Consider the following 27,328-nt stretch of genomic DNA (forward strand, 5'->3'; position numbering starts at 1 on the left):
ATATCGTTTACGGCCTTCCTTTGCTCCTCATAGGAGGTGATGTTGGGGAAAGCTATTCTGCCTTTGCAGCTCAAGAAGGGAGTGCTTTGCAGTGTAAGAGTGGCTGAAGTGCATGCACAGTTTCCTAGCCATTTTCAGGATGTTTTGCAGTTAGGTGGAAGATTTCAGGAACCGCTTTATAACCAGATTAAAGACGTGTGCCATGCAGGGCGCATGAGTCAGTCGTCCTTGAAGTAGTGCCAACAGGATGTTCTTCTCATTGACAGTGTCCATGGTTTCTGATTTTAAGTGACAGCCAGGATTCAATTTCCTCTTGAAGGAAGCAGAGAAGTTCCTCCCCGGTGTGATTCCATTCAACTATGCAAACTAGGTGCAGAACAGCGTGACATTGGACATTGGAGCTGGACTCACAGCTTGAGAATGTGGAGGCGGCAATGCAGTCACCTGGTTTTTGTGGCTGGGCAGGAATCCCATTTACCCAGTGGGCCGTAAAGGACATACAGTATATTGTCCTCGACCGTAGTTACAGCTCCACATGTTGGAGCTACTGTGAACTTTAGGACTGGCCCACCTTCTGTTCAACATACGTGTGAAAAGCTGGTACAGCCTTTTTGGAAAAGTAATTACCACTTGGGACTCTCTTGGCTCGGCACAAGCTACAAGTTCTCTGAAAGGTGCAAAGTCCACCACATGGAAATTGAGGGACTGTAGTACCAGAAATGTGGCCAGGAGCACGTTTAGCTTCTGCGCTGTAGGATGAGTGCACGCATACTGTTGTCTTTTTGCAATCGCCTCAGTGATAGATTGCTGGCAAAATGAGTGACGATGAGTAGGAGGAGCATCAGGATTAAGGTGGTGGAGCCTTGACTGCTAGAGAAGGGGTGCAGGCCACTGGATGATGCAGCAGTTGTTGCGTCAGGCTGTACCACTACATTAGATGAGTGCACGCATACTGTTGTCTTTTTGCAATCGCCTCAGTGATAGATTGCTGGCAAAATGAGTGGGTGATGCAGCAGTTGCTGCGTCAGGCTGTACCACTACATTAGCGCCACAGTTTTCCCAAGCCACTTTATGGTGATGCACCATGTGTAAAAATAGGGCCGTGGTGCCAACAATGGCACCCTGGCCACGCTTCACCTGCCCACAGATTCTACAAATGGCCACACTGACAACCTCTGGTGGATTGATCAAGAATTCCCACACTGCCGAGTAGGGCATTTCCCCCCCACCACTCCGTGCTGACTGTCTGCTTTCGCTGTATCCGTGAACCCGTGCAATGCTAGTTCTTTCCGGAAAGGTGCCACCCAGATGACTCATGGCAATGCTACCACTCTGCTGGCTCAGCCGCTGCCTCACACACAAGCTACCACACTTTTTTCCTGATGATGATGAAGCTCCCTCTTCATCGGGCTCGCACATGCAATCAGCTACATCATCATCCGCTACTGTATGTATGTCACTGATGTCACCCTCACCAGTCTCAGCGCCATGTGTCTAACCGCTCGCAACACCAGATCTTACATGACTCTCTTTGTCGCTACTTGCCCGCCTACCGGAGAAAGCAGCAGACTTTTCCACCACATCTTGGCCCAGCAGTAGCATAGTAGCACAGTTTATAAGGCTGAAAAAAGACATCTGTCCATCTAGTTCAACGTGTTATCCTGCAAGTTAATCCAGAGGAAGCAAAAAAAAACTGTGAGTGACAGTAGCTGCTTACTGTTTACTGTCCTCTAAAAGCTCGTCCTCACTGAAAAGCGGAGCCGAGACGATGGCATAAAATACTTCCCGAGCAGAAGGAAAAGAAAATGAAAGAGGCAGGTTCAGGACAGGTGGGGGCAAGGAGCTTGTTCCTGGGACATGCCAACTAAGTGTGGTGTCAGAGGAACCCTCCAACTACTGGGGGGGGGGGGGGGTCTGATGTCACTTGAGATTAAGTTAATGACCGAGTCAACCATTCAAGGACAGCTGGGTTGCTGTTTAAAAAATAAACGCTGGCTGACACTGGCAGCTCTGGCCTGTCGCTGCAACTGCTGCTACTACCCCCCCCCCCCCCCCTGTTCTTCAGCTGCTACTTCTGCCAGCTCCAGAACCATTTTCGCCACTGTCAGTTCCCTTAGAAGGGCTTGTCACTAGTGTTGATCGAGCACCATAGTGCTCGGGGGCTTGGGCCGAACACATCAGGATGCTCGGGTGCTCTACCGAGTATAATGGAAATCAATGGGAGAACCAGAGCATTAAACCAGGCACCCCCTGCTCTGAAGAGGGGAGGGTGCCTGGATTATAGGAAAAGGTCAGAAATTGATGGAAAACCACCGAAATGGTTCAGGAACAGCATGGGGAGGATTTCTGGTTGCATCTTGGACTCCCAGGTCGCTGCTGGGAACAATGTTGTCTGAGTAGTACGCCACTTTTACAGACTGACAATAATATGCACAAAACCAAAGAAAAAAAAATCGATTTTAGAGGAAAAATTGTTAGGAAACATTCTTTCCTGTATATTTACTTGTTTATTTTTATAAGAGTCAACCTGTCATCATTTTCAGTTGGCAGGCGGATACGCTAATCTGTTATAATGCCACCAGCAGCCCTAAGTACCCGCTCAGACAAAACGCTGGCGGCAGGGCAGGCCAGCACCTCCAAGGCATAGAGCACCAGTTCGTGCCATGTGTCCAGCTTGGACACCCAGTAGTTGTAAGGCACTGAGGGATCATTGAGGATGCTGACACGGTCTGCTATGTACTCCTTCACCATCTTCCAAAATTTTTCCCTCCTTGTGACACTAGCCGCGCATCAGAGTGAGGGTGCTGGCAGGGTGTCATGAAACTGTCCCAGGCTTTGGAGAGTGTTGCCCTGCATCTGTTGGAACTGCTGTGTGTTCCCCTTGTCTCCCCTCCTTGGTTGGCCAAGGAACTATGGACTCTGCCGCCAGCGTTGTCAGATGGGAATTTTTGGAGCAATTTTTCAAAATAGATCTCCTGGTATTGCCCCGTTTTGCTTGTCCTCCAGAGGAATGAGAGATGAGAAGTTCTCTTTGTAGCGGGGGTCGAGAAGGGTGAACAACCAGTAATCTGTGTTGTCTAAAATGCGTATAACGCGTGGGTCGTGGGAAAGGCAGCCTAACATGAAGTCAGCCAACAGGCAAGACTTCGCTGTCATCATCAGGAGGATCACTCTCAATCTCCTCATCCTCTTCCTCCTCTTCTGCCCACCCACGCTGAACAGATGGAATTAAACTTCCATGGGTACTACCTCTGTAGCGGAGGCAACTGTCTCCTGCTCCTCCTCCTCTTCATCGTCCCATTCGCGCTGAGTAGACAAACTGAGGGTGGTCTGGCTATCACCCTGTGTAATGTCTTCCCCCATTTCCACCTCTTCCACATGCAAAGTGTTGTCCTTAATTGTGAGCAGCGAGCGTTTGAGTAGACACAGAAGTGGGATGGTTACGCTAATAATAGTGTTATCGCCGCTCACCATCTGTGTTGATTCCTCAAAGTTTCTTAAAACCTCACAGAGGTCAATGCTTACTCCTCGCTTGTGAATAGCAGAAGCTGACTGGAAAGGCAAAGCTGACTTAATTGTCCACCACCTCCTCTTCCACTTCCTCACTCTGCTCATCCTCCTGACTTGTTGACCTAACCACTACCTCAGTGATTGACAATTGTTTCTCATCCTCGTCCGCAACCAATTGAGACAGTAATTGCCGTTGAGTTATTGGCAACTGTGTCTCATCATCATCATCCACCTCATTAAACAGTAATTGCCGTTCCCCACCGTCATCTTCCTGTGATTGTGGATGCTCAAGAGTTTGGGAATCTGGGCACAAGATCTGTCCTTCTTCAAGCGTGCTTGGTGAGAAGGCTAAATCAAGGAATGCGGCTGAAAAGAGCTCCTCGGAATATCCAAGTGACTTGTTTGCCCAAACTGTGACATGAAGCTAGGTATCGTGGATGATTGTTTTTCTTGTGCTCTGGCAGCAGACAGTTTCACCGCGCCCTGGGCCACGACCTCTGCGTGTACCATCAGCATCACAGCCACTGCCCCGTCGCCTTCTTCATATTAAATGTTATATATGATTGAAAGTCTGTCACACATACAATAGTGTAGGATTTGGAAGTGTATGCGCAAACATACGACGAAATAGATCAACGAAGGATGCAATTACTACAAAATTACACACTGTATTATCTCACTTGGATCATTCTAATACTGATGCATAGGGATAAGTGAACCCGGACTGCACTGTTCGGGTTCGTACTGAACATTACGCTGTCCGGGTACCCGAACATTGGCGTGAAAGTCCGTGTTCGTTGTTAGACTTTTTTTTTTTTTTTAAATAAGTCTGTGGGTGACCTGTAGGCATTTATTTGGGTGCAATACAACACCTTTGCACCAGTGACCCAGAAATACAATACTTAAATGGGCTGTGGTTATCCTAAAGTCTTTATTGGGGTTCATAACACTGCATTTTCATCTGTCTAAGTAAGTCATCTGTCTTAGTTAGTTTGTTGCAACGAACAGTGATGAGCGGCAGGGGCAATATTCAAATTTGCGATATTTCGCAAATATTTGGGCGAATATTCGGCATATATTTCCAAATTCGTTATCTCCGGTAATTATTTTCTTGATTGTGAAAGATATTGCAGCCTTCTCATTGGCCCACAAACAAGAAGCAGTGAGGGATCATGGGTACTGATGAAAAAAAATCTATAATATTCGTGATTACGAAAATATAGCACTATATTCTAGATATTCGCGAATTCTGTGCCAATATTCACGATAAAAATTAGCGATTAGAATATTCGCAATCAACACTACGTCTTACTATTATAAGACAGTTAATCAGTCTGTTAATTGTGTCAGTGACATAAAGCAATTTTTGTGTTTCATAACACAGCATTTTTATCCGTCTAACTGTAATAGCAGATTTAACCAGTCTGTTAATCGTTTCGGTGACATAAAGCAATTTTTGGGTTTCATAACACCACATTTTCATCCATCTAAGTGTTATAGGAGATTTAATCAGTCTGTTAATTGTGCGGTGCGGAAACACCGACAGAAACCCCACTCTGTGGTGCTTCCGTGGGGTTCCGTGCCTCCGTTCCGCACCGAACTTCGGAATTGAGGACCCATTCAAGTAAATGCATTCAATGTATTGCTGCTGTTTGAGGGCTGCAATACGGGCACGGCCAGGCAATAGCCGTGTTCATGAGCCCTATTTGTAATAGAAGATTTAATCAGTATGTTAATTGTTTTGGTGACACAAAGCAATTTTTGGGTTTCATAAAAACGCATTTTCATCTGTCTAAGGTCTCATGCACACGACCGTGCTGTTTTTTGCGGTCCGCAAACCATGGTTCCGCAAAAAACGGAAGCTGCCCGTGGGCTTTCCTCAATTTGCGGAATGGAACGCCGTCAATATAATGCCTATTCTTTTCTGCAAAGCACGGACAAGAATAGGACATGTTATATATTTTTTTCATTGAAGTGAATGGGTCCGCATCCGAGCAGCCAAAACGGCGGCTCGGATGCGGACTCAAACAACGGTCGTGTGCATGAGGCCTAACTGTAATAGGAGATTTAATCAGTCTGTTAATTGTGTCGGTCACATAAAGCAATTTTCGTGTTTCATAACACAGCATTTTCATCCATATAACTGTAAACGGAGATTTAATCAGTCTGTTAATTGTGTTAGTGACACAAAGCAATTTTTGGGTTTTATAAAAACGCATTTTCATCCGTCTAACTGTAATAGGAGATTTAATCAGTCTGTTAATTGTGTCGGTCACTTACCGTATTTTTCGCCCTATAAGACGCACCGGCCCATAAGACGCACCTAGGTTTTTGGGGAGGAAAATAATAAAAAAAAAATGTAGGTGTGCTTTTGGTGGGTTTGGAACTAATGGTGGTCTGTGGATGGCACTATTACTGGGGATCTGTGGATGGCACTATTATGGGGGATCTGTGAAGGACACTGTTATGGGGGATCTGTGAAGGACACTGTTATGGGGGGATCTGTGGATGGCACTGTTATGGGGGATCTGGGGATGGCACTGTTATGGGGGATCTGTGGATGACGCACTGTTATGGGGGGATCCGTGAATGACGCACTGTTATGGGGGGATCTGTGACGGACACTGGTATGGGGGGGGGATCTGTGAAGGACACTGTTATGGGGGGATCTGTGAAGGACACTGTTATGGGGGGATCTGGGGATGGCACTGTTATGGGGGATCTGTGGATGACACACTGTTATGGGGGATCCGTGGATGACGCACTGTTATGGGGGGATCCGTGGATGACGCACTGTTATGGGGGGATCTGTGACGGACACTGTTATGGGGGGGATCTGTGAAGGATACTGTTACGGGGGGGATCTGTGCCTGACACTGTTATGGGGGATCTGTGGATGGCACTGTTATGGGGGATCTGTGGATGGCACTGTTATGGGGGATCTGTGGATGGCACTGTTATGGGGGATCTGTGGATGGCACTGTTATGGGGGATCTGTGGATGGCACTGTTATGGGGGATCTGTGGATGGCACTGTTATGGGGGATCTGTGGATGGCACTGTTATGGGGGATCTGTGGATGGCACTGTTATGGGGGATCTGTGGATGGCACTGTTATGGGGGATCTGTGGATGGCACTGTTATGGGGGATCTGTGGATGGCACTGTTATGGGGGATCTGTGGATGGCACTGTTATGGGGGATCTGTGGATGGCACTGTTATGGGGGATCTGTGGATGGCACTGTTATGGGGGATCTGTGGATGGCACTGTTATGGGGGATCTGTGGATGGCACTGTTATGGGGGATCTGTGGATGGCACTGTTATGGGGGATCTGTGGATGGCACTGTTAAGGGGTGGGGGATATGTGGATGGCACTGTTATGGGGGATCTGTGGATGGCACTGTTATGGGGGACATCTGTGGATGGCACTGTTAAGGGGTGGGGGGTCTGTGGATGGCACTGTTATGGGCTGGGGGTCTGTGGATGGCACTGTTATGGGATGTGGATGGCACTGTTATGGGGGATCTGTGGATGGCACTGTTATGGGGGATCTGTGGATGGCACTGTTATGTGGGATCTGTGGATGGCACTGTTATGTGGGATCTGTGGATGGCACTGTTATGGGGATCTGTGGATGGCACTGTTATATATGTGTCATCCACAGACCCCCCACCCCATAACAGTGCCATCCACAGATCCCCCATCCCATAACAGTGCCATCCACAGACCCCCAGCCCATAACAGTGCCATCCACAGACCCCCCACCCCTTAACAGTGCCATCCACAGATGTCCCCCATAAAACTGCCATCCACAGATTTCCCCCCTTCCCCACCGCTCCAGTGCTGCAGTATACAAATATAAAATGTCTCATTCAATTAAAAGTGATTAAACATGCCCCCTCACTCCTATTACCGTACACCCTAACAGCTTCTGTACAACGCAGGCAGGCCAGGCGACCGGCGTGTCACTCACTGACGTCACGTGCCTGCGCCGCCTGCTTCATTCATAAAGTAGGCGGCGCAGGCACGTGACATCAGGGAGTTACACTACTGCCCTCCTGGCCTGCCTGCCTGCATTCTACAGAAGTTGTTAGGGTGTACGGTAATATTAAAAGTGGGGGGGGAATGTTTAATCACTTTTAATTGAATGAGACATTTTATATTTGTATAGTGCAGCACTGGAGCGGTGGGGCCGGAGTACAGTGACTGCCCCGGCCCCGCTGCAATTGCCGGCCCCCAGCTCATCCTCCCAGTCCCTCCCTGCTCGCTCATACATCGCTCGCTCATACATGTCAGCATTCGCCCCATAAGACGCAGGGGCATTTCCCCCCATTTTTTGGGGGGGAAAAGTGCGTCTTATGGGGCGACAAAATACGGTAAAGCAATTTTCATGTTTCATAACACAGCATTTTCATCCATCTAACTGTAAACGGAGATTTAATCAGTCTGTTAATTGTGTGGGTGACATAAAAGCATTTTGTGGGGTCACAACACAACATTTTTATCTGTCTTATTGTTATTAGACAGTTATACAGTCTGTCAATTGTGTCGGTGAAATAAGGCAAGAACAAGTAGAAGCAATAGCAGATTGGATGGCTGACAGTGCCTCCAGTTCCTTCACATTGCCTCCCACCCGGTCCCCTGCTGAAAGAGCAGAGTTGGCATCAGTGGCCTAAGGCCATCTGTCTTCCACCTCAACCTCTTGCATATAAGACAAGCAGTCTGAGCCCCAAGTCATGCAGCAGTCACTTATGCTTTTTGAGGACTCTGCTGGCAGGGTTTCTGTGGGCCATCCACCTAGCCCTGCCCCAGAATTGGGAGAGATTGAGTGCACTGATGCCCAGCCCAGTGGCGTGCCTGGGGGTTTGGCACCCGGGGAGAGGCCTTTCTCTGGCATCTCCCCCCCTACCTTACCAAATACCTCTTACATCCAGGGACCTCTCCTGCCATGTAGACCTTCTCTTTCCTCTTTTCCTCCGTTAGACCGCCATGATAAATTCTTTCAGCAGCATCTCGTCTCTACAGAGCTTGTAACATGGACACGTTAGATTTCAAAATTTTTCCATCAACCTCTCCATCCTGATGTCCCCACAGTGTCAGCCTGCTGCCACCCCCAATACTCTGCCCGTTGTGCCCCCCAATGCCCCAGGTACTATACTGCTGAAAAAAATGTGACCCCAGTAGAAATAATTGGGGTCATTTATCAAACTGGTGTAAAGTAGAACTCGATTTCCAAAAGTGCTGTCAAAAATGAAAGGTGGATTCTGATTGGCTGCTATGGGCAACAAAGCCAGTTCTACTTTACACCAGTTTGATAAATTACCCCAAATGTCCCTATAGTGTCCACAGCAGCTATAATGTCCTCTAGAGTGCCCCCAGTAATATTAACACCCTATATTGTGCTCCAGGCAATAATCCCTGTATAGTGTCCCCAGAAATAATAGAATTGCCCCTACAGTGCCTCCCGAATAGCAATGCCCCCATACAGTAATTTCCCCCACACTGCCCCATTCAGTAATTTCCCCCACACTGCCTTATAGAGTAATTTGCCCCACACTGCCCCATACAGTAATTTTCCCCCAAACTGCCCACATTCAGTAATTTCCCCCACACTACCCCCATACAGTAATTTCCTCCACACTACCCCCATACAGTAATTTCCCCCACACTACCCCCATACAGTAATTTCCTCCACACTGCCCCCATATAGTAATTTGCCCCACTCTGCCCCATACAGTAATTTGCCCCACACTGCCCCATATAGTAATTTCTCCCACACTGCCCCATACAGTAATTTCCCCCATACTTTCCCCATATAATAATTTGCCCCACACTGCTCCCATACAGTAATTTCCCCCACACTGCCCCATACAGTAATTTCCCCCACACTGCCCCATATAGTAATTTCCCCCGCACTGCCCCATATAGTAATTTGCCCCACACTGCCCCATATAGTAATTTGTTCCACACTGCCCCATATAGTAATTTCCCCCACACTGCTCCATATAGTAACTTGCCCCACTCTGCCCTGATACAGTCATTTCCCCCACACTTTCCCCATATAATAATTTTCCCCATACTGCTCCCATACAGTAATTTCCTCCACACTGCCCCCATATGATAATTTTTCCCACACTGCCCCCATATAGTAAATTGCCCCACACTGCCCCATATAGTAATTAGACCCACACTGCCCCCATATAGTAATTTGCCCCACTCTGCCCCATACAGTAATTTCCGACACACTGCCCCCATATAGTAATTTCCACCACACTGCCCCATACAGTAATTTCCCCAACACTGCCCCATACAGTAATTTGTCCCACATTGCCCCCATGCAGTAATTTGCCCCACACTGCCCCCATACAGTAATTTGCCCCACACTGCCCCATACAGTAATTTGCCCCACACTGCCACCATACAGTAATTTGCCCCACACTGCCACCATACAGTAATTTGCCCCACACTGCCCCATACAGTAATTTGCCCCACACTGCCCCATACAGTAGTTCCCACCACACTGCCCCCATATAGTAATTTCCCCCACACTGCCCCCCACAGTAGTGTCCCCCACACAGTAATTTCCCTCACACTGCCTCCATACAGTAATTTCCCCCACACAGTAATTTCCCCCACACTGCCCCCACACAGTAATTTCCCCCACACTGCCCCCCACACAGTAATTTCCCTCACACTTCCCCCATACAGTAGTGTCCCCCACACTGCCCCCACACAGTAGTTTCCCCCACACTGCTCCCACACAGTAGTTTCCCCCACACAGTAATTATAATAATTATTGCGCCCACATAGTAATCCCTCCCATAATAATTTGCCCTAACACAGTATCCCACCATAATATTTTTCCCCCACATGTCCTCCTGTATCCCCCAAAGTTGGCACTAAAAGCTAAATACTCTTGTCCAGGCGCTTGCTCACAGAGGAAGGTGCGCACACTTCATTGTGCTGCTGCGTCCCGGCACAGGCACGCGCGATGACATCATAGCCTGCACAGGGATTTCACTACCTTATAGGGCTCAGGCCTACTAGGCCTGAAGCCTATGGTGGTGATTGGTGGCGGGGCAGGCAGGGAACTATGCGTTCCCGTGCCCCGCCGCAGTATGTGGGCATCAGCGCTCCAGCAATGAGCGCTTCCATCTATATTGATGGACGCGCTCATTGCTTCTGGGCTTGGCACCCCCGTGAGAGCTGTCACCCGGGGGCGGAAAATCCCCCCCGCCCCCCTGGGCACACCACTGGCCCAACCACTTATGTTTGAGGATGAGGACGTGGGAGGACTGCCGCAGCGCATCTCTGATGATGATGCATGACCAGACATCTAACTGCAAAGCACGAGCTGCAGTGTCGTAAACACCTGAACAACAGAAAGATCTGAGGCTTTTCCTGCTTCCTCTTCTGCTGCGGTCTCGCCCTCTTCCTCCCCCTCTGAAGAGATAGGGCCACCCCTTAAAGTGAGGATGTGACAGCAACACCACCACCACCAGTGTCACCGAGCATCTCCACACTGTCCCATGGAAGCGTTCAACTGTTTATCCCCAAACACTGGAGCCCAGGCCCTGAATGCCAGCATTTCAAAATGCCTGGCCTTTGAAAAACTGCCATTTCATCTGGTGGAGACGAACAGTTTTAAAAACGTAATGATGGCTGTCTCAAAGTATATGGTTCCCAGGCGCCAGTACTCCTTGATAAAACGCTTCTGGCGATTATGGATGAGGCACAAGAGGAATAGGCTTTTCCTCCTGAACAGGGATCATTCCCACAGTTATCAGGCCAGTTATCGACAGGTAGCTTGGAGGGTAGGTTTCTGCACCAACAGCGGCCAGGTACACAACTGTCCAGCCAGGGTAAAGTTTTGGAGGATGAGGAGGATGATGAGGATGATGATGAGGAGGATACGCGTTTACAGCAGGGTGGCACCCAATCAGCTCATGGACATCACTGGAGCGTGGCTGATACAGAGGACACAGTTAATACATCTTCCACTGAGGACAGCTTGTTGTCGTCTCTGGGCAGCCTGGCACATATGAGCAACTACATGTTGCAGTGCTTGTGCAACAATGGCTGAATTGCCCCCAGTGGTGATTACTGGGTGGCCACCCTGATGGATCCCCGCTAGAAGGACAACGTGCCATCCTTATTTCTGTCACTGGAGCGTGATCGGAAGATGCGCGAGTACAAGCGTTCCCACCTGACAGCGTGAGCTCAGTGGTAGCACAATGCGAAGGTGGAGGAAGAGAAGGAAGTCGGCAATGCAGCTGGGGCACCACCAGCACTTCAGAAGCCATTGTTATACTCCAGCGCACTTTACTTCTGTCACTGGAGCGTGATCGAAAGATGTGTGAGTGCAATCGCACGCTGGTAAATGCACTACTGATGGCATTCGCACCTTACAGAGGGGGTCCAGTGGAAGCGCAAGGCAGAGGCGGCGGAGGAGGACGAAGTCGTCAACGCAGCTGGGTCACCACCAGCACCTCAAAAGGGAGGGTTAGCATGGCCTAAATGTGGAAAAGCTTTGTCAGCACGCCACAACATCCAGCACCCCCATCTGATACGTCTTAGCAGGAGGCAGCGTTTCAGCAACATGGTGAAACAGTATGTGTGCACACGTCTGCACGTACTGACTGATGGGTCTGCCCCACTCAACTTCTGGGTCTCCAAATTGGGCACATGACATGAGCTTGCCCTTTACACCTTCGAGGACCATTAAATGTGGTCTGTCTGACCTAGGAAGAAGTGCAGCAGCATCTTTAAAAAATTGAAATAGACAAATCACCATTTCCAGATGGCATACACCCGTGTATCTGAAGAGAATTATGTAATGTAATAGACAGACCCTTATTTGTGATATTTAAGTACTGCATAATGATAGTTTTTTCCACAGGATTGGCATTTAGCAAATGTGATGCCAATATTCAAAAAGGGGTTGAAAACAAAGCCTGGTATGTTCTAACCTCTATTGTGGGTAAAAAGTTTGAAAGTTTTCTAAGAGATGCTATCCTGGAATAGCTAATTGAAAATAAGTGAGAACAGTGTATCAGCACCGGTTTATGAAGGATCAGTTTTGTCAAATCGGTTTTTATGAGGAGATAAGTTCCATATTAGACCGGCGTGAGTCGTTGGGTGTTATATATGTTGATTTCACCAAAGAATTTAATACTGTGCCACATGAAAGGCTAGTACGTAAAATGAAAATGCTTGGACTGGAGGAAAATGTATGTATGTAGGTAAGAAATTGTCTCAGTGATAGGAAATGGAGGGTAGTGTTAAGGAAATTATCCAGCTTTTCTGAAAGTGGATATAAAATTCATAAGATGTTTTTCATTTTTCTCTGTATATGTGATATAATGTGGTGACATTTGCAAAAGAACAAGCGTAAGCTAAAAACCTATAGAAGTGAACTGTGTGTGTGTGAAGATAAGATAAGGTTTGTACGTACTACTAACCAAATATGCATCTCTTGCTAAAACACCTAAACTCATTAGTTAACACATTTTTGGAAAAGTGAAAACTTGTAAAATACTAACCAATCAATAGATGGATTCAAAAGCCATTATTGAAATGTCTGTAAACCAATCATGTTTTACTTTGAGGGGTTACACCCTTTGAACTGTGTATAAATAAAGGGTCCAGGACACTTTCATGTTGGGTTCCTGACAAGGTTTTGAACTATACTCAGACTTCTGTCATTTTCCTCCGTCTACGTCATTCACCTGAACACGAGGCAACGATTATCACGTGGCTGACCCTTGGCCTGCCACAACATTTTCTGGTGGAGAATACGGGCATCACAACAACTCTCCTAGCTGCAGATCGCGATACGGAGACCAGGACCCAGGAAGACCGCGGTAAGTAACCCATTGTGTTACTACCTGTCTCCTGAGCTCTGCTCGCTGTTCTGCAGTGTGGTGTGTGAACGTGGTGCCTGTATCGTGTTTTGGTGAATGTATTATTTCCCCTATATGTGCAAAACTGTCTTTAGGCGTATGAATGCACGAATGTGTGAGTGGCTGAGATAAGCTGAATCTTGGAGGGGTCTGGCCTTGCTCCTCCTGAGCCAAGCTGAAAGTCTAGAGCTCGCTGACTGGCTTGTCCGGTCCCCGACTCTGGAGGCCTCTGGTTCTGGTGGAGAAAGGGTTGACGGACCTATTCTGGAGGAGGCTGTGAGAAGTGGCAGTGTATAAAGCTGTCCAGTAAGATTGCATAGGGGCCCTGCAGTTCCTTGTTGGTACCTGAAAAGGCGCCTGAGGTCAGGGGTTGTTCCAATGTTATGTCATACTGTGTGGTTTCACATGTACTGAGTGCCTGCTGATCTTGTGTGAGGAAGAATTACTGCATTGTTGCCAATTCCTGTGCTGTACAGTGTATACATGCGTGGGTATTATGATACCAGTTTGGATTGGGTGGTTGCAGTTATAATCATTTGGATTGCAGTATTTGTTTGCTTCCTGTGCCATAGAAAGAACGTAGAGGGGTTTAAGGGGTTTCCAGCGAGTAACCCCAGAGAGGACGTGTGAATTACTCTGTGTGAGGGCAAGACTATATTGTAGTATTGCCAGACCAGTGGATCAGTGCTGCCTCGGAAGTGTGCCCACAGCACCACTGGTAGTAGAAAAAGTGGTGCCGCCTTGGAAGTGTGTCCACGGTACCACTAGTAGTGCCGCCTCGGAAGTGTGTCCACGGCACCACTGATAGTGCTGCCTCGGAAGTGTGTCCACAGCACTGTTGTAATTCACCAGGTGTGTGAGTACCTGGATAGTGAATTACAAGGAGCCACCCACGGGATGGGGGCTACACAGAGTAAGCGTTCCTCTGAGAAGGGAGCAGAGAAATGGGTCTCTGCAATTGATATTATGCAATACACAAAGGGCACTGAAGCAACCAAAGACTGTAGACAAATGCTAAAGAAATTGGGAGCAGGTGTGAATGGAACATTGGATGAACCAGTATGGAAGAAATTTCTCACTAATTTTAAGGGGTGGTTGGAAGACCATGACAAATATGACTAGGCCACAATGATGTAGCCCAGGGAATGACTTTGACTGCCCATAAGGCAAAAGACACTGACAAAGGGACTATGTATGAAATATGGGATGAAATTAAATTGCCAACAAAAGAATTAAACATCCCTTCTGAAGTACGGTGTATTATCCCCCATAAACCACAAAAATCTCTCCCTCCCACAGCACCACCTCCATATAATGGCCCAGAGGGGTGGACTTGTCCTAATTGTGGACAACAGAACCCAGACTCAAGAGAGAGATGCTCAGCCTGTGGGGGGCCCAAGCCACACTCTCGTGTGGGCTTATACCCATTAGTCAATAAGACCCTCCCCACAGTAAAAGCTGGGCAACTGGAAACACATGATTATGAGGTTTATAGGCCATGGACTCCTAGTGAGTTGCTGGCTATGTGTAACACTTTGCCAGATCCCTGTACTGTCCCCAGTACTTTCCTTCGTAAATTGGAAAGTATCCAGACCGCATATAAAGCCACTTGGGCGGATCTGGAGAGTCTTCTAGAGACTAAAGGAGGGGAAGTACTTCAGAATTAAATGATGGCAAAGGCCCCTGGTACTGTCCCTGTGGATAAGGCCACAGACCAGTCAGGCCAGGAATTTATCATGGCCTTTAAACCCTGGGTAAAAGAGCAACAGGACAATCAGACTGACACTTTTATGATGCAAACACAAGACGCTAAGCAGACTGTCGCTGACTATGCCACAGCTTTAGAACAGCTCTGGCTTGACTATGGGTATAAGACAGGAGACAGTAAGGACATGAGACTACTAAAACATACATTCATGTCTGGATTAAAAGCACCCATACAGGATGCTGTAAAGAAGGCTCGCCCAGATTGACGGACCTGCCAGTTCCCTGACCTAGTGGCCAAAGCAAAGGGAGCTGAGCTAGACTTGCAAAATAAAAAAAGAAGCCAATAATGGCTAACCAACCCTTTAAACCTAAGGACAGGTTCCAGGAAAGGGTACCAGGTGGGGCTCAGTCTCCACGTAACTGGGACCAAGTAACATGCTAGAATTGTGGGGGAAAAGGGGCATTACTCAGTCAAATGTCCCCGGAGAGGTCAGGCTACTGCCCAGACCTCTCAATGAAGTGATGGCAATCCTGTGAGTTCCCTCAACGTTAACTACCCCCTTGACGCAACCCCAGGCCCACAACTAATCATCACATCTACATGTGAGGACACGGGGAATTCAATAGATTTTTTGGTAGACACAGGAGCAGCCCATACCCTAATACAAGAAAAATATGTGCTGAGGAGCTTATCTCCTCAGATTACATTTATATGTCAAGGGGTTGAGGGAACATCTGTTAAACTCCCACTAACAAAGCCTGTTAAACTTAACATTCATGATGCTGCATCTATTGTCACACGTGTGTTGGTAAGCTCAGATATATTTTCTCTACTGCTTTACACTCTGTGTTGCAGTCCTGGCAGCCGGCCTATCCGGACACTGTTCTTTTACAATATATTGATGATCTGTTGCTTTGTTGTCACAGCTCTGAACAGTGTAAGGAAGAAACTTTATCTTTGCTTATTTTCCTTGCTGAAAATGGTTGTAAAGCCTCCAAAGACAAGCTGCAACTTTGTAAATCTACTGTGATTTTCCTAGGTCACTGTATTTCTCCAGGTACTAAACACCTTACAACTGAGAGGGTTACTGCTATACAGCAGCACCCCCTGCCAAGTACTCGAAGGGCTCTGCATGCTTTTATTGGACTTGTCAGTTACTGTCGCCCCTGGATTAAGGATTGCTCTCAGATGATGCAGCCACTATATGACTGCCTCAAAGGAGAGACCTTTGAACTCACACCAGGAGCTGTGAGTGCATTTCATGCATTAAAACTCACTCTCACCACAACACCAGCATTGGGCATCCCCAATTACAAACAAACTTTCACATTGTATTGTCACGAGCAAGGGGGATTTGCCTCAGGTGTACTGATGCAGAAACACGGGGACCGTATGCGGCCCATTGCATACTATTCTACCAGTTTGGATTGTATTGACACACCACCAAACTGAAACATTTGTCCAGAATCACAAAAACATGAGATGACACTACTCAGTCCCCACATTACCTTACAGCGCTGTACTCTTCTAAATCCAGCTACTTTGATGCCAGTGGATATAGAAGAGGAGGGGGGAGTGGGAGTAGTAGAAATGTCTGATCCAGTTGCAAATCATAACTGTCATGAATTGATGATTGCAGAAACAAAAGGGTTATCAAATGTTACTGAAACACCATTAACTAATCCTGATGCTGAGTATTTTGTAGATGGCTCCAGATGGTGGAATGACGAACAAGGACACTTTGTCATCGGGTATGTGGTAATCCAGGATGGTAAGGTAATCATACAAAAGCCACTCCCATCTTGTGCGTCTGCACAGGAAGTGGAGTTGAAGGCACTCACTGACGCATGTACAATGGGTAAGGGACTGAGAATAAATTGTTACACTGAGTCCAGGTATGCTTTCGGGGTAGCACATGACTTTGGTGTTATCTGGAAAACTAGGGGATTTCTGACTTCATCGGGCAAACCAATTAAAAATTCAGAAGCAGTACAGAGCCTCATAGAGGCCCTAGAGCTGCCCACAGAGGTAGCCATTGTTAAAGTGCCAGCCCATGTGAAGCAAGACCAAGCAGCCAAACAAGCAGCCGGTCTGCCGATCCTGACATTGGTTTTTTCCAACTATGCCAGATTTGTCGCTCTTGCAGGAATTACAGGCCCAGATAACGCCTCAAGACAAAAAGGTTTGGATGGAGGTGGGGGCCACGAAGACAGGAGAGCTCTGGCAGGTAAATGGCAGAACATGTTTGCCTCGGAGTTTGTCGAAAGGAGCTATGAGCGCACTAGTGTTAGAACATTGGTTTGCACCTGGAATTCAGACCCTCTTTGAAAAGTTTGTTCAGGGTTGTCTTACATGTGCCAGACATAACCCTGGGAGGTTTGTAAAGACCCCCAAGAAATACACTCCCAAACCCTTGTACCCGTTTCAAAGAGTATAGGTGAATTACTTACAGCTATCCAAGGTGGGCACATATGAGTATGTCCTTGTAGCCATTGATGTATTCTCAGGCTGGCCAGAAGCCTGGCCAGTAACTACGGCTACGGCCAAAAATACTGCTAAGAAAATATTGTCAGAGATAGTCTGCAGATATGGGATTCCAGAAGTGATAGAGTCAGACAGAGGTACCCACTTCACTGGGGAGATAATGGGACACATACTGAAGACCCTAGGGATCACACAAGCTCTACACTCTCAACAGTATGGAGTCACTCAGGTTGTACGGTTACTGCGTTTATTACTTTCTGTTCTGTATTAAGTAGCTCTAGGACCTAAGTGGAAGTTCGGATGGAGACGCATCTTTGGCAGGAAGGAAGTGTCCATCCCAGGTTTCCCATCACCGAAGTGTCCATAACGTTGACTAGAGGACGATGGAGGTGGACTTTCAAGGCGGTTCCAGGCCTACTCACCATATTGGTCAAGGGATATGCCATAATTGACATTACTGTCCAACCAAGGGACAGCAACGCCCAAGATGATGTTCATCTTCCTGATTCTACAACTGAGGACCACAGCTACACAGAAACTTTTAGGCTTACTGCTGATGCTCCTAGCAGGTATAACTGATCTACCAGCTCCTAGAGAGTCCAACACAGGAGCAGAAGAAGGTGTATCCAGAACTATAGACAATGATGTATGGAACAACAATGCTGCACCTACATCCACTTAGTGTGTGTTTGTGTGCTGTGGTTTTAATAAAATGTATGTATGCTTAATCAAATGACAACTACTAGACAGACTGGAATCGATGCTTGCATCGCATGGTCTATGCAGCTTATCTGTATACTCCTGTGAAGTACGGGCTGTCTAAGGGGTCATTTGTTTGTTCAGGCAGGTTAGTAGTTAGCAAGACACACACACACACACATGATAAAATAAAGCCTTCAGACCAAAATGTCTACCACGTGAACAGGAAAAATTGAAAAAAAGGAAGGAAATGTTAAGGAAATTATCCAGCTTTTCTGAAAGTGGATATAAAATTCATAAGATGTTTTTAATTTTTCTCTGTATATGTGATATAATGTGGTAACATTTGCAAAAGAACAAGCGTAAGCTAAAAACCTATAGAAGTGAACTGTGTGTGTGTGAAGATAAGATAAGGTTTGCACGTACTACTAACCAAATATGCATCTCTTGCTAAAACACCTAAACTCATTAGTTAACACATTTTTGGAAAAGTGAAAACTTGTAAAATACTAACCAATCAATAGATGGATTCAAAAGCCATTACTGAAATGTCTGTAAACCAATCATGTTTTACTTTGAGGGGTTACTACCTTTGAACTGTGTATATATAAAGGGTCCAGGACACTTTCATATTGAATGGTTCCTGACAAGGTTTTGAACTATACTCAGACTTCTGTCATTTTCCTCCGTCGACGTCATTCACCTGAACACGAGGCAACGATTATCACGTGGCTGACCCTTGGCCTACCACAACAGTAGTTATCAACGGTAATGTACTTACTCAGACTGCAGATGATACTAAACTGTGTAAAGTATTTAACTAGAGAAGAGCGAACCAGACGAGATTCGTTTCGGTATGGTTCGGGCCGAACCGAAGTTGGTCCAGTTGCTCTAAAAGTTAGTATATAACCCCCCTCTAGCCTCCTAGGACTAATCATTTTTAGGAAAACCTGTTATCTCTTTTGATATATTTTTTATGATTTTTTTTTTCTCTCACTGACCCGGCTCTGGCACGCAATGACAGCAATAGTAAATGATGTCTGAATGACACTGACATACATGGTTATGGGTAAACGCACATTTGACAGTGTTAACATGTAGCATGTTTAAATGCTTCGCTCCAGCACGTCTCATGCTTTTTTTTTTATTCCAGAGTTTTCAAAAATTGTCCCTTATTGGGTGCAGATGGTGCTTAAAATACACGGTGTTATGATATTAAAAAAAAAAGTGGCTTAAAGGAACGTGACAGTTGGCAAGTGGCATTAGTGGCATGATGCAGGCCACAGCAGAAGCCAAACTGAACGTGAAGGTTGGAAAGTGGCATTATTGGCATGATTGAGCATGCAGCAACCATACACAATGTGATGGTAGGTACGCAGACAGACAGTCAGCAAGAGTGGCAAAATGGGCCCCAGCAGCAAGGAGAGGTCTATTGATCGCATTCAGCCTGCCTGGACTGTGAGCAAATTTCTGTATTGATGCAGTAATCATGTACATTTATTCTGCACCATAGACAAATTTCACCAAATTTCACCCGTGTGGAAAGTGAACACATGTAAACTGATGATTGAGAGGGATTAGTTTCATGACTGCAGGCTACAGCAACAGCATCCATACAGAACATGGTAATATGCAGACAGACAGCAACAGTGGCAAGATGGTGAAGTGGGGAAGGTCTATTTATCAGAATCACCAGAAGGAGTGTGAAAATCCTCCTGAATCCAGGCTTGGTTCATTTTGACAAAAGAGATGGTTTGGACACTGGCGGAGCACAACTTGGTCCGTTGCTGGTGTTACCACGCCCCCCACGGCACTGAAATCTCTCTCTGAGATGACACTGGAGGCTGGGTTAGAAAGAAGACAGAGCAGTGGCGTAACTACCAGGAAAGCAGGGGAAGCAGCTGCTTCGGGGCCCGGGCTGCCAAGGGGGCCCGGCGCCCCGGCAGCGTGTGTGACAGCTTATTTTCAAGTTAGTTAAATATCGATGTCTTAATGTTCAGGGCCCCTTCACAGCAGCAGCGGCTGACCAGGCCCCCTCGCTAATGTGATCTAATCTTACTGTCTCATAAAGTCTCCTGATGTGTCTGGGATTCGAACCCACAACCTCCAATGTATCAGTGTATCAGAGGTAAAGCTTTTACCCACACAGCCATAAAGGCTGCATTAGAACTAATTGAAAAAAACAGCTGCCCCAACACACCCAGCACTGCTATATCTCTATATGACAGCTGTCCCAGCACACTCAGCTCTGCTATATCTCTATATATGAGCAGCTGTCATGTGTATAGATGTACACTTAGCCAGCTATAACAGTAGAAGTCTCATATTTTTTTAGTCAGCAGCAAGGCAGCTTTTATGGTCTTGTGGTTAAAGAGGACTTCCACCATAATAAAACCTCTAAACTAACTATACAGACGCGTAGAGCGGCGCCCAGGGACCCCCCTGCACTTACTGTTATCCCCAGGCGCCGCTCCGTTCTCCGGTTATAGCCTCCGGTATCTTCATAGTTAGGCTCCACCCAGGGGAACCTGCCGGCGTCTCATTCTTCCATGCTGTAGCGTTGGCCAATCGCAGCGCTCAGCTCATAGCATGAGAGAAAAAAAAAACTCTCAGGCTATGAGCTGAGCGCTGCGATTGGCCAGCGCTACAGCATAGGAGAAAGAGACGGCGTCAGGTTCCCCTGGGTGGAGCCTAACTATGAAGATACCGGAGGCTATAACCGGAGAACGGAGCGGCGCCCGCGGATAACAGTAAGTGCAGGGAGATCCCTGGGTTCCCCTCTACACGTCTGTATAGTTAGTTTAGAGGTTTTATTATGGTGAAAGGTCCTCTTTAAGTGCTTTGCCTCTGATACAGAAGGTCGTGGGTTCGAATCCCAGCAGAAACTTTTCTGAAATACAAGCACTGACTCCATATATGGACATACAGGGCGGGACACAATACAGGGCGGGACACAGGAAGAGGCTGCATTGCATTGCTGACATGGAGGTAAGTTGGCACCTGATACTGGCACATGGGGGGGGAGAGAGGGGTTGGCACCTGATACTGGCACATGGGGGGTGGGAAGGAGAGAGGCACTTGATACTGGCACATTGGGGTGGGGGGATGGCACTATGATACTGGGACATGGGGGGGAGGAGAGAGGCACTTGATACTGGCATGTGGGGGGGGGGGGTTGGCACTTGATACTGGCACATGGGTGGGTTTGGCAGTATTTCTACTTCCAGGTCTGAAAGTTATGGAAAAATTAAAGCGAGTAAAAAACAATGCCCATCTAGCCTGACGGAGATTTAACCTTTTAGCCGACTCGAGAAACATTAGGTTCTTATGATCGGTAACAACAGTAACACAATGTTTTGCCCCCTCAAGAAAATGTCTCCATTCTTCAAATGCCCACTTAATGGCCAGTAACTCCCGATTTCCTATGTCATAATTTCTGTCAGAGGGGGAAAACTTTCTGGAAAAAAAAGCGCAAGTTCGCAGGTTAGTGAGGGTAGCAGGACCTTGCGAGAGGACTGCTCCTGCCCCGTCCTCAGAAGCATCCACCTCCACGATAAAAGGTTTTTCTTGATCTGGCTGGGTTAGAACGGGAGCGCTACTGAAAGCATACTTTAGGGTTTCAAATGAATCTAAGGCCTCAGTAGACCAATTTTCCAGATCCGCCCCTTTTTTAGTGAGGTCGGTCAGTGGTCTAGTGATTACCGAGAAATTCTTTATGAACTTACGGTAGTAGTTAGCGAATCCAAGGAAACGTTGTAAGGCCTTTAAGGATGATGGTCTTACCCATTCCTTAATCGCTAAAACCTAGCTAGGATCCATCTTTATGGGATGGGGAGTCAGAACAGGTCTGAGAAATATAATCTCCTGCACCCCAAAAACACATTTTTCCTGTTTAGCAGATAATTGGTTCTCTCTCAACACCTCCAACACCTGTCTAACATGAAACACATGACTCTTAAAATCAGGGGAAAATGTCAAAATGTCGTCGAGATATACAATGACAAATTTTCCCAAGAACTCCCTAAGAATATCGTTCATGAAATTTTGAAACACAGCCGGGGCATTGCTGAGTCCAAAAGGCATAACGAGATATTCAAAGTGACCAGCCCGGGTATTGAATGCTGTTTTCCACTCGTCCCCCTCCTTGATTCGGATTAAATTGTATGCACCTCTTAAATCAATCTTAGAAAACCAGGCCGCCCCTAATACCTGGTTAAATAAATCCGGAATCAATGGGAGGGAGTAAGTATTCCGGATAGTGATCTCATTTAATTTCCGGTAATCTATACAGGGTCTAAGACCACCATCCTTCTTCTTAACAAAGAAAAACCCCGCCCCCATGGGAGAAACCGAGGGTCTAATGTGCCCCTTAATGAGACTCTCCTTAATGTAATCCTCCATGGCCTCACGTTCAGGTTTGGAAAGATTGTAAATACGCCCCTTAGGAAACCTTGCCCCCTTCTCCAGGACTATGGCACAATCATAAGGTCTATGTGGAGGAAGAGCCTCTGTGGACGACGACGAGAACACATCAGCATACTCCTTTATGACTGCAGGTAATACCTCAGTCTCCACAGAGAACCCAACCCGTATTCTAGCCAAACACGAGCCGCACTCACATCCCCAACTCACCAGTTCCCCTCTGGTCCAATCAATCATAGGATTGTGTAATTGGAGCCACAGCATCCCCAATACCACCTCGACTGGTAAGTTCTCTACGACTAACAGGGAACATTTCTCTAAGTGGCACACTCCCACAGCTAAGGAAATCTCTGAGGTACATGACCTCACAGTACCCCCCACCAGGGGAGTGGAGTCGATGGCCATGATATGGATGGGCGTGGGTAAAACAAAAATTGGAATACCCTGTCTAGTAGCATACCCCTGGTCAATAAAGCTGGCCGCTGAGCCCGAATCTATAAAGGCCTGACCCGACCACTTATTAGAACCCAGAGAAATTGTTATAGGAACTAAAAGCTTACTCTTAGTAATAACAGGGAGTACCTGGTCCCTTGGTGGTCTTGTCGTGGAAGCCTTATCAGAGAGGATCCTCTTTGGACACTGATTGATCCAATGGTCAGGATCTCCACAGTAGAAACAGATCCCACGTCTGCGGCGCTGATCCCCTCTGGTCATCCCAATTTGCATAGGTTCTTCAGAGGAGACCTCCACACCACTCCTGGTGCAACCCTCAGACTGGACCAGTACCTGAGAAGAGAACTGTCGTTCCTGTCGTCTTTCTCTCACACGTCGGTCGAGTCGGACTGCTAGGGTCATAGTCTCCTCAAGAGTCTCAGGGAGCTGATAACTCACTAGTAGGTCTTTTAGATTATCAGATAGGCCTGACCTGAATTGACACTTAAGAGCTGGCTCATTCCACCCTGAGGGAACACACCACCTTCTAAATTGGGTGCAATACTCCTCCGCAGAGAGGTTGCCTTGAACCAATGCTTTCAGCGCAGTTTCGGCTACCAGGGCCCTGTCTGGTTCATCATACAGGGTACCCAGAGCCTGAAAAAAAACCTCTACCGTGGTTAAACAACTAGCATCAGGGGGTAAAGAAAAGGCCCACTCCTGCGGATCCCCCTGTAAGCGGGAAATAACAATGCCCACCCCTTGGCTTTCCGACCCGGAAGACAAGGGGCGTAAACTAAAATACAATTTACAGCTCTCCTTAAAGGAGTGAAACTTCCTCCGAACTCCAGAGAAGGGCTCTGGAAGCTTGATCGGTGGCTCCATATGAGGGCTCAAGTTCAGACCAGAGGCCTGAGGAGCAGCGGCGTATTGTCCTATTTCTAGGGAAAGAATCTTCTCCCCTAGCTCCTGCACCATCTGCGTCAGGTCTGACACATGCTCAGTCAGGGTCACTAGAGGATTCATGGTACAGTGGTTTCAGTAGGCCTGTTATTCTGTAACGGTCACGTACACACACACACAGGGGGAGGGAAGTGACCACTGCGCTCCACCCTCACCCCTGGCCCTGCCTACTTGCCTCGCGAGTCCTAATGACAGGGGACAACTGGACAGCAATCCCTAGCTTGGAATAAGTGCAGGGATGACAGACAGACAAACAACAGAATGTGAACGGGCCGAGTCAATACCAGGAAATCTACAAAGTACAAATGGAACAAGCAGAGAATAGTCAGGAGTCATAAATACCAGGAGAGTCGTGAAGTACCAAAGGAGTCAGCAGGGGATCGTCAGGAGTTCAGCAGGGGGTCAGTACGCCAGGAAAGACAAAATCGCAGGTGGAACCTAAATAACAGGCAATCTGTGGCCAGCAGATTGCCTGTTTAAATAGGGAGCTACAGGGATCATGTGACGTGGCCAGCGTCACATGACTTCACACAGACTACACAGCCGAGCACCGAGTGATCAGCTCGGTGCTCAGCCCTAAAACCATTAGCATGAATGCAGATAGATGCACATATAGTATTATCAGGAGCGCGGGTGACGCTGGACGCACTGATGATGCGCGCGCGCTCTGGACGTGCCCGCCTCCTAGACGGCGCCGTGACAGGTACATTATGGGGGGCACTAGCAGGAAGGGGGGAGAGGAGCACTATGGGGGAATTTACTGGGGGCACTATATAGGGGTATTTTATACTGGGACATTATGGGGGCACTATGGGGACATTAGCTCAACTGGGGGCATTACAAGGGGGTATTTTTGCACTGTCACATTATAAGGAGAATTATTACTACTGGGGGGGGCATTATAGTGGGCTTTATTACTCCCCCATGGTATGACCCCCTAGTAGCAGCACCAGCCTTTCCCTGCTCTGCTATCCCTCTGCCCCTTCTCCAAATCCTTATTATGAAATCTTTCTCATTAGGATAAAGCACAACATCAGCTCCGCCGAGCCCCCGGCCAAGTGTTGAAGTGGTGTCCGAGATCCCCAAGGGTCAAGTAACTGTAAGTTTTCATATGAAATATGTTTATGTTATACACATATAGCATCCACTGTGCCACACAATATGCAGTATACCGCTACACTGTGCCAAAGGAGTGGGGTTTACACAGGAGGAGGGAGGTGCGAAGCACGCTGGAGGGGCCCTTACAAATATTTGCTGTGGGGCCCCGTCACTTCTAGTTACGCCCCTGAGACAGAGAGTGTGCTGTGCCATATCGGACCACTGTTCCACTCTGCCTGCCAAGAAATCCATGGGGTCAGGGATCATAGTATGTACCAGAGAGTGGTCAGAGTTTAGGTAGGCCAGAACCTAGGCGTTGAGACGGGAACTGTCGGCTTGCTGACTGGCCACTATCTAGCGCGGCACCTGGAAAAATTGCTCCAGGAGACTAAAATGGATGCTGCTGCTGTGGTTTCTATTGCTAGTGGTGGCAGGATGGGGGGTTGACTCTACAGCGGACGGAGGAGGGCCTCCCTTCTAGTCATTCTGGCGGGAGACGTCTGCTCGTCGTAAGCTGCGGCAAGCTACGTTGACAGTGTTTCCTGGTAGCAACATAATTTGTCCTCCCTTTCTGCCAGAGGAAAACATTCCTCCATTTTGCCTTGGTAGAGAGGGTCTAAAAGCATGGCTATCCAGTAATCATCAGACTGCTTGATGTCACCAAACTGCCTGTCACTGTGTAAGTAAACGAGTCTACAGGTTGCCATTCTGACCAGCGTGCCTGAGGAGCCAGTTCATTCCATCCCCGACCTCCACTGAGATAGTTGGGTGTCGTGTCCGGTGTCACCGTCATCATTATCCTCTTTCTCCTCCAACTCTGACTCCTCTTCCTCACCCTCAAGTGGCAGCACCTCCTCCCCTCTGAGCTCCACTGCTAGGGGGGTGGGGGGCAGGGAGCACCACCAGGTCCATCAGCAGCAACTAAAGTCTTTGAGCACTTTTATTTACCTGCCTACGGAAGAAACCACCTAGCAGCGGAAGGACATGGAGCAGAACTTGAACCAGCAGGTGGTGGCATACTTGGACTACACCCAGTCACCCCACATCCAATATCCCCTAGACTACTGGGCAGTCAAACTTGAATTGTGGCTGCAACTGACCGAGCTTTTGTCACTACCAGAGCTTTGAGGCGTTCTCACAGCTCTGTTTCTCCACCCCTGTGATGATGTCACTACTAGAGCTTGGAGGAGTTCTCACTGCTCTGTTTCTCCGCCCCTGTGATGAGGTTTTTACTTTCTGTTTCCTTCCTCCCAGCTGTTCCTCCTGCGTTTGATTTCCCTGCCTTTAAATCACCCCTCCTCCTTTTGTAGGGTGTGGATTATATTTCTCATTTGAGTTGTAGCTCTTGCTTGAGTATCTTCACTTGTAAGCTATCATTTCACTGGACCTGTGTTCTGCTGCAGCAAGTACTCCGGATATTGCCAGCTGTCTTTGGATCCGTCTTCTCTGCTGCTGCAGCTCCTTCAGCTAAGTGTGCAGACATTGTAGTGTATCTGTTTATTTTCTGACTGGATCTGAGGCGACCACAGTTCCCTCCATATACTGAGCAGGGCACCGGTGGCCGTGCCCCTTCCACTATTGTAGGGGTTACAGTGGTCATCAGTCTTAGGTACGCGGGCATGCCTCGTTCCACCATTTGGATCCGGGCATGTGCTTTAGCAGCATAGGGAGAGCTTTGAGGGTCTGACAGGGGTCACCCTTTATCCTCCCTAGTTTGGGTCCGGTCAGTAGCTCCATTTACTGTGTATGCTCTTGTTGCTCACATACAGCTGTGACATTATAATCCACCAAAACCGTCCTTTTTGACATGGATCCGCTTTCTGGCCTGGTTGACCGCATGCAGGGTCTTTCTTTGGAGGTAGCGGATCTCCGTCAATCTATGACTCAGCTTCAAGCATTGGGCTCTGCTCCGGCCCATGGAGTCTGTTGCGAGCCAAAGGTCTCACTTCCGGAAACGTTCTCCGGGGGCAGTGAGAATTTTGTTCGCTTCAGAGAGGCATGCAAACTCCATTTTTGCTTGTGTCCCCACTCCTCTGGTAATGAGGAGCAGAGGGTGAGGATTGTCATCTCCCTGCTCAGGGGTAATGCTCAGACTTGGGCTTTTTCGCT

General features: G+C 47.6%; 1 protein-coding gene and 1 long non-coding RNA gene across 4 annotated transcripts in view; one reads left to right on the plus strand and one right to left on the minus strand.

Moving 5' to 3' along the window:
* GULP1 (GULP PTB domain containing engulfment adaptor 1) overlaps positions 1-27,328 on the minus strand; it is a 729,290-nt gene that overhangs the window by 101,794 nt on the left and 600,168 nt on the right. The window lies entirely within an intron of this gene.
* LOC121008340 lies at positions 83-17,968 on the plus strand. The gene is made up of 3 exons (XR_005780561.1): positions 83-93; positions 12,707-12,709; positions 17,878-17,968. It is a non-coding gene; the product is annotated as an uncharacterized LOC121008340 (long non-coding RNA).

This window comes from Bufo bufo, chromosome 7 (genome assembly GCF_905171765.1).
Source record: "Bufo bufo chromosome 7, aBufBuf1.1, whole genome shotgun sequence".
Lineage (NCBI taxonomy): Eukaryota > Metazoa > Chordata > Amphibia > Anura > Bufonidae > Bufo > Bufo bufo.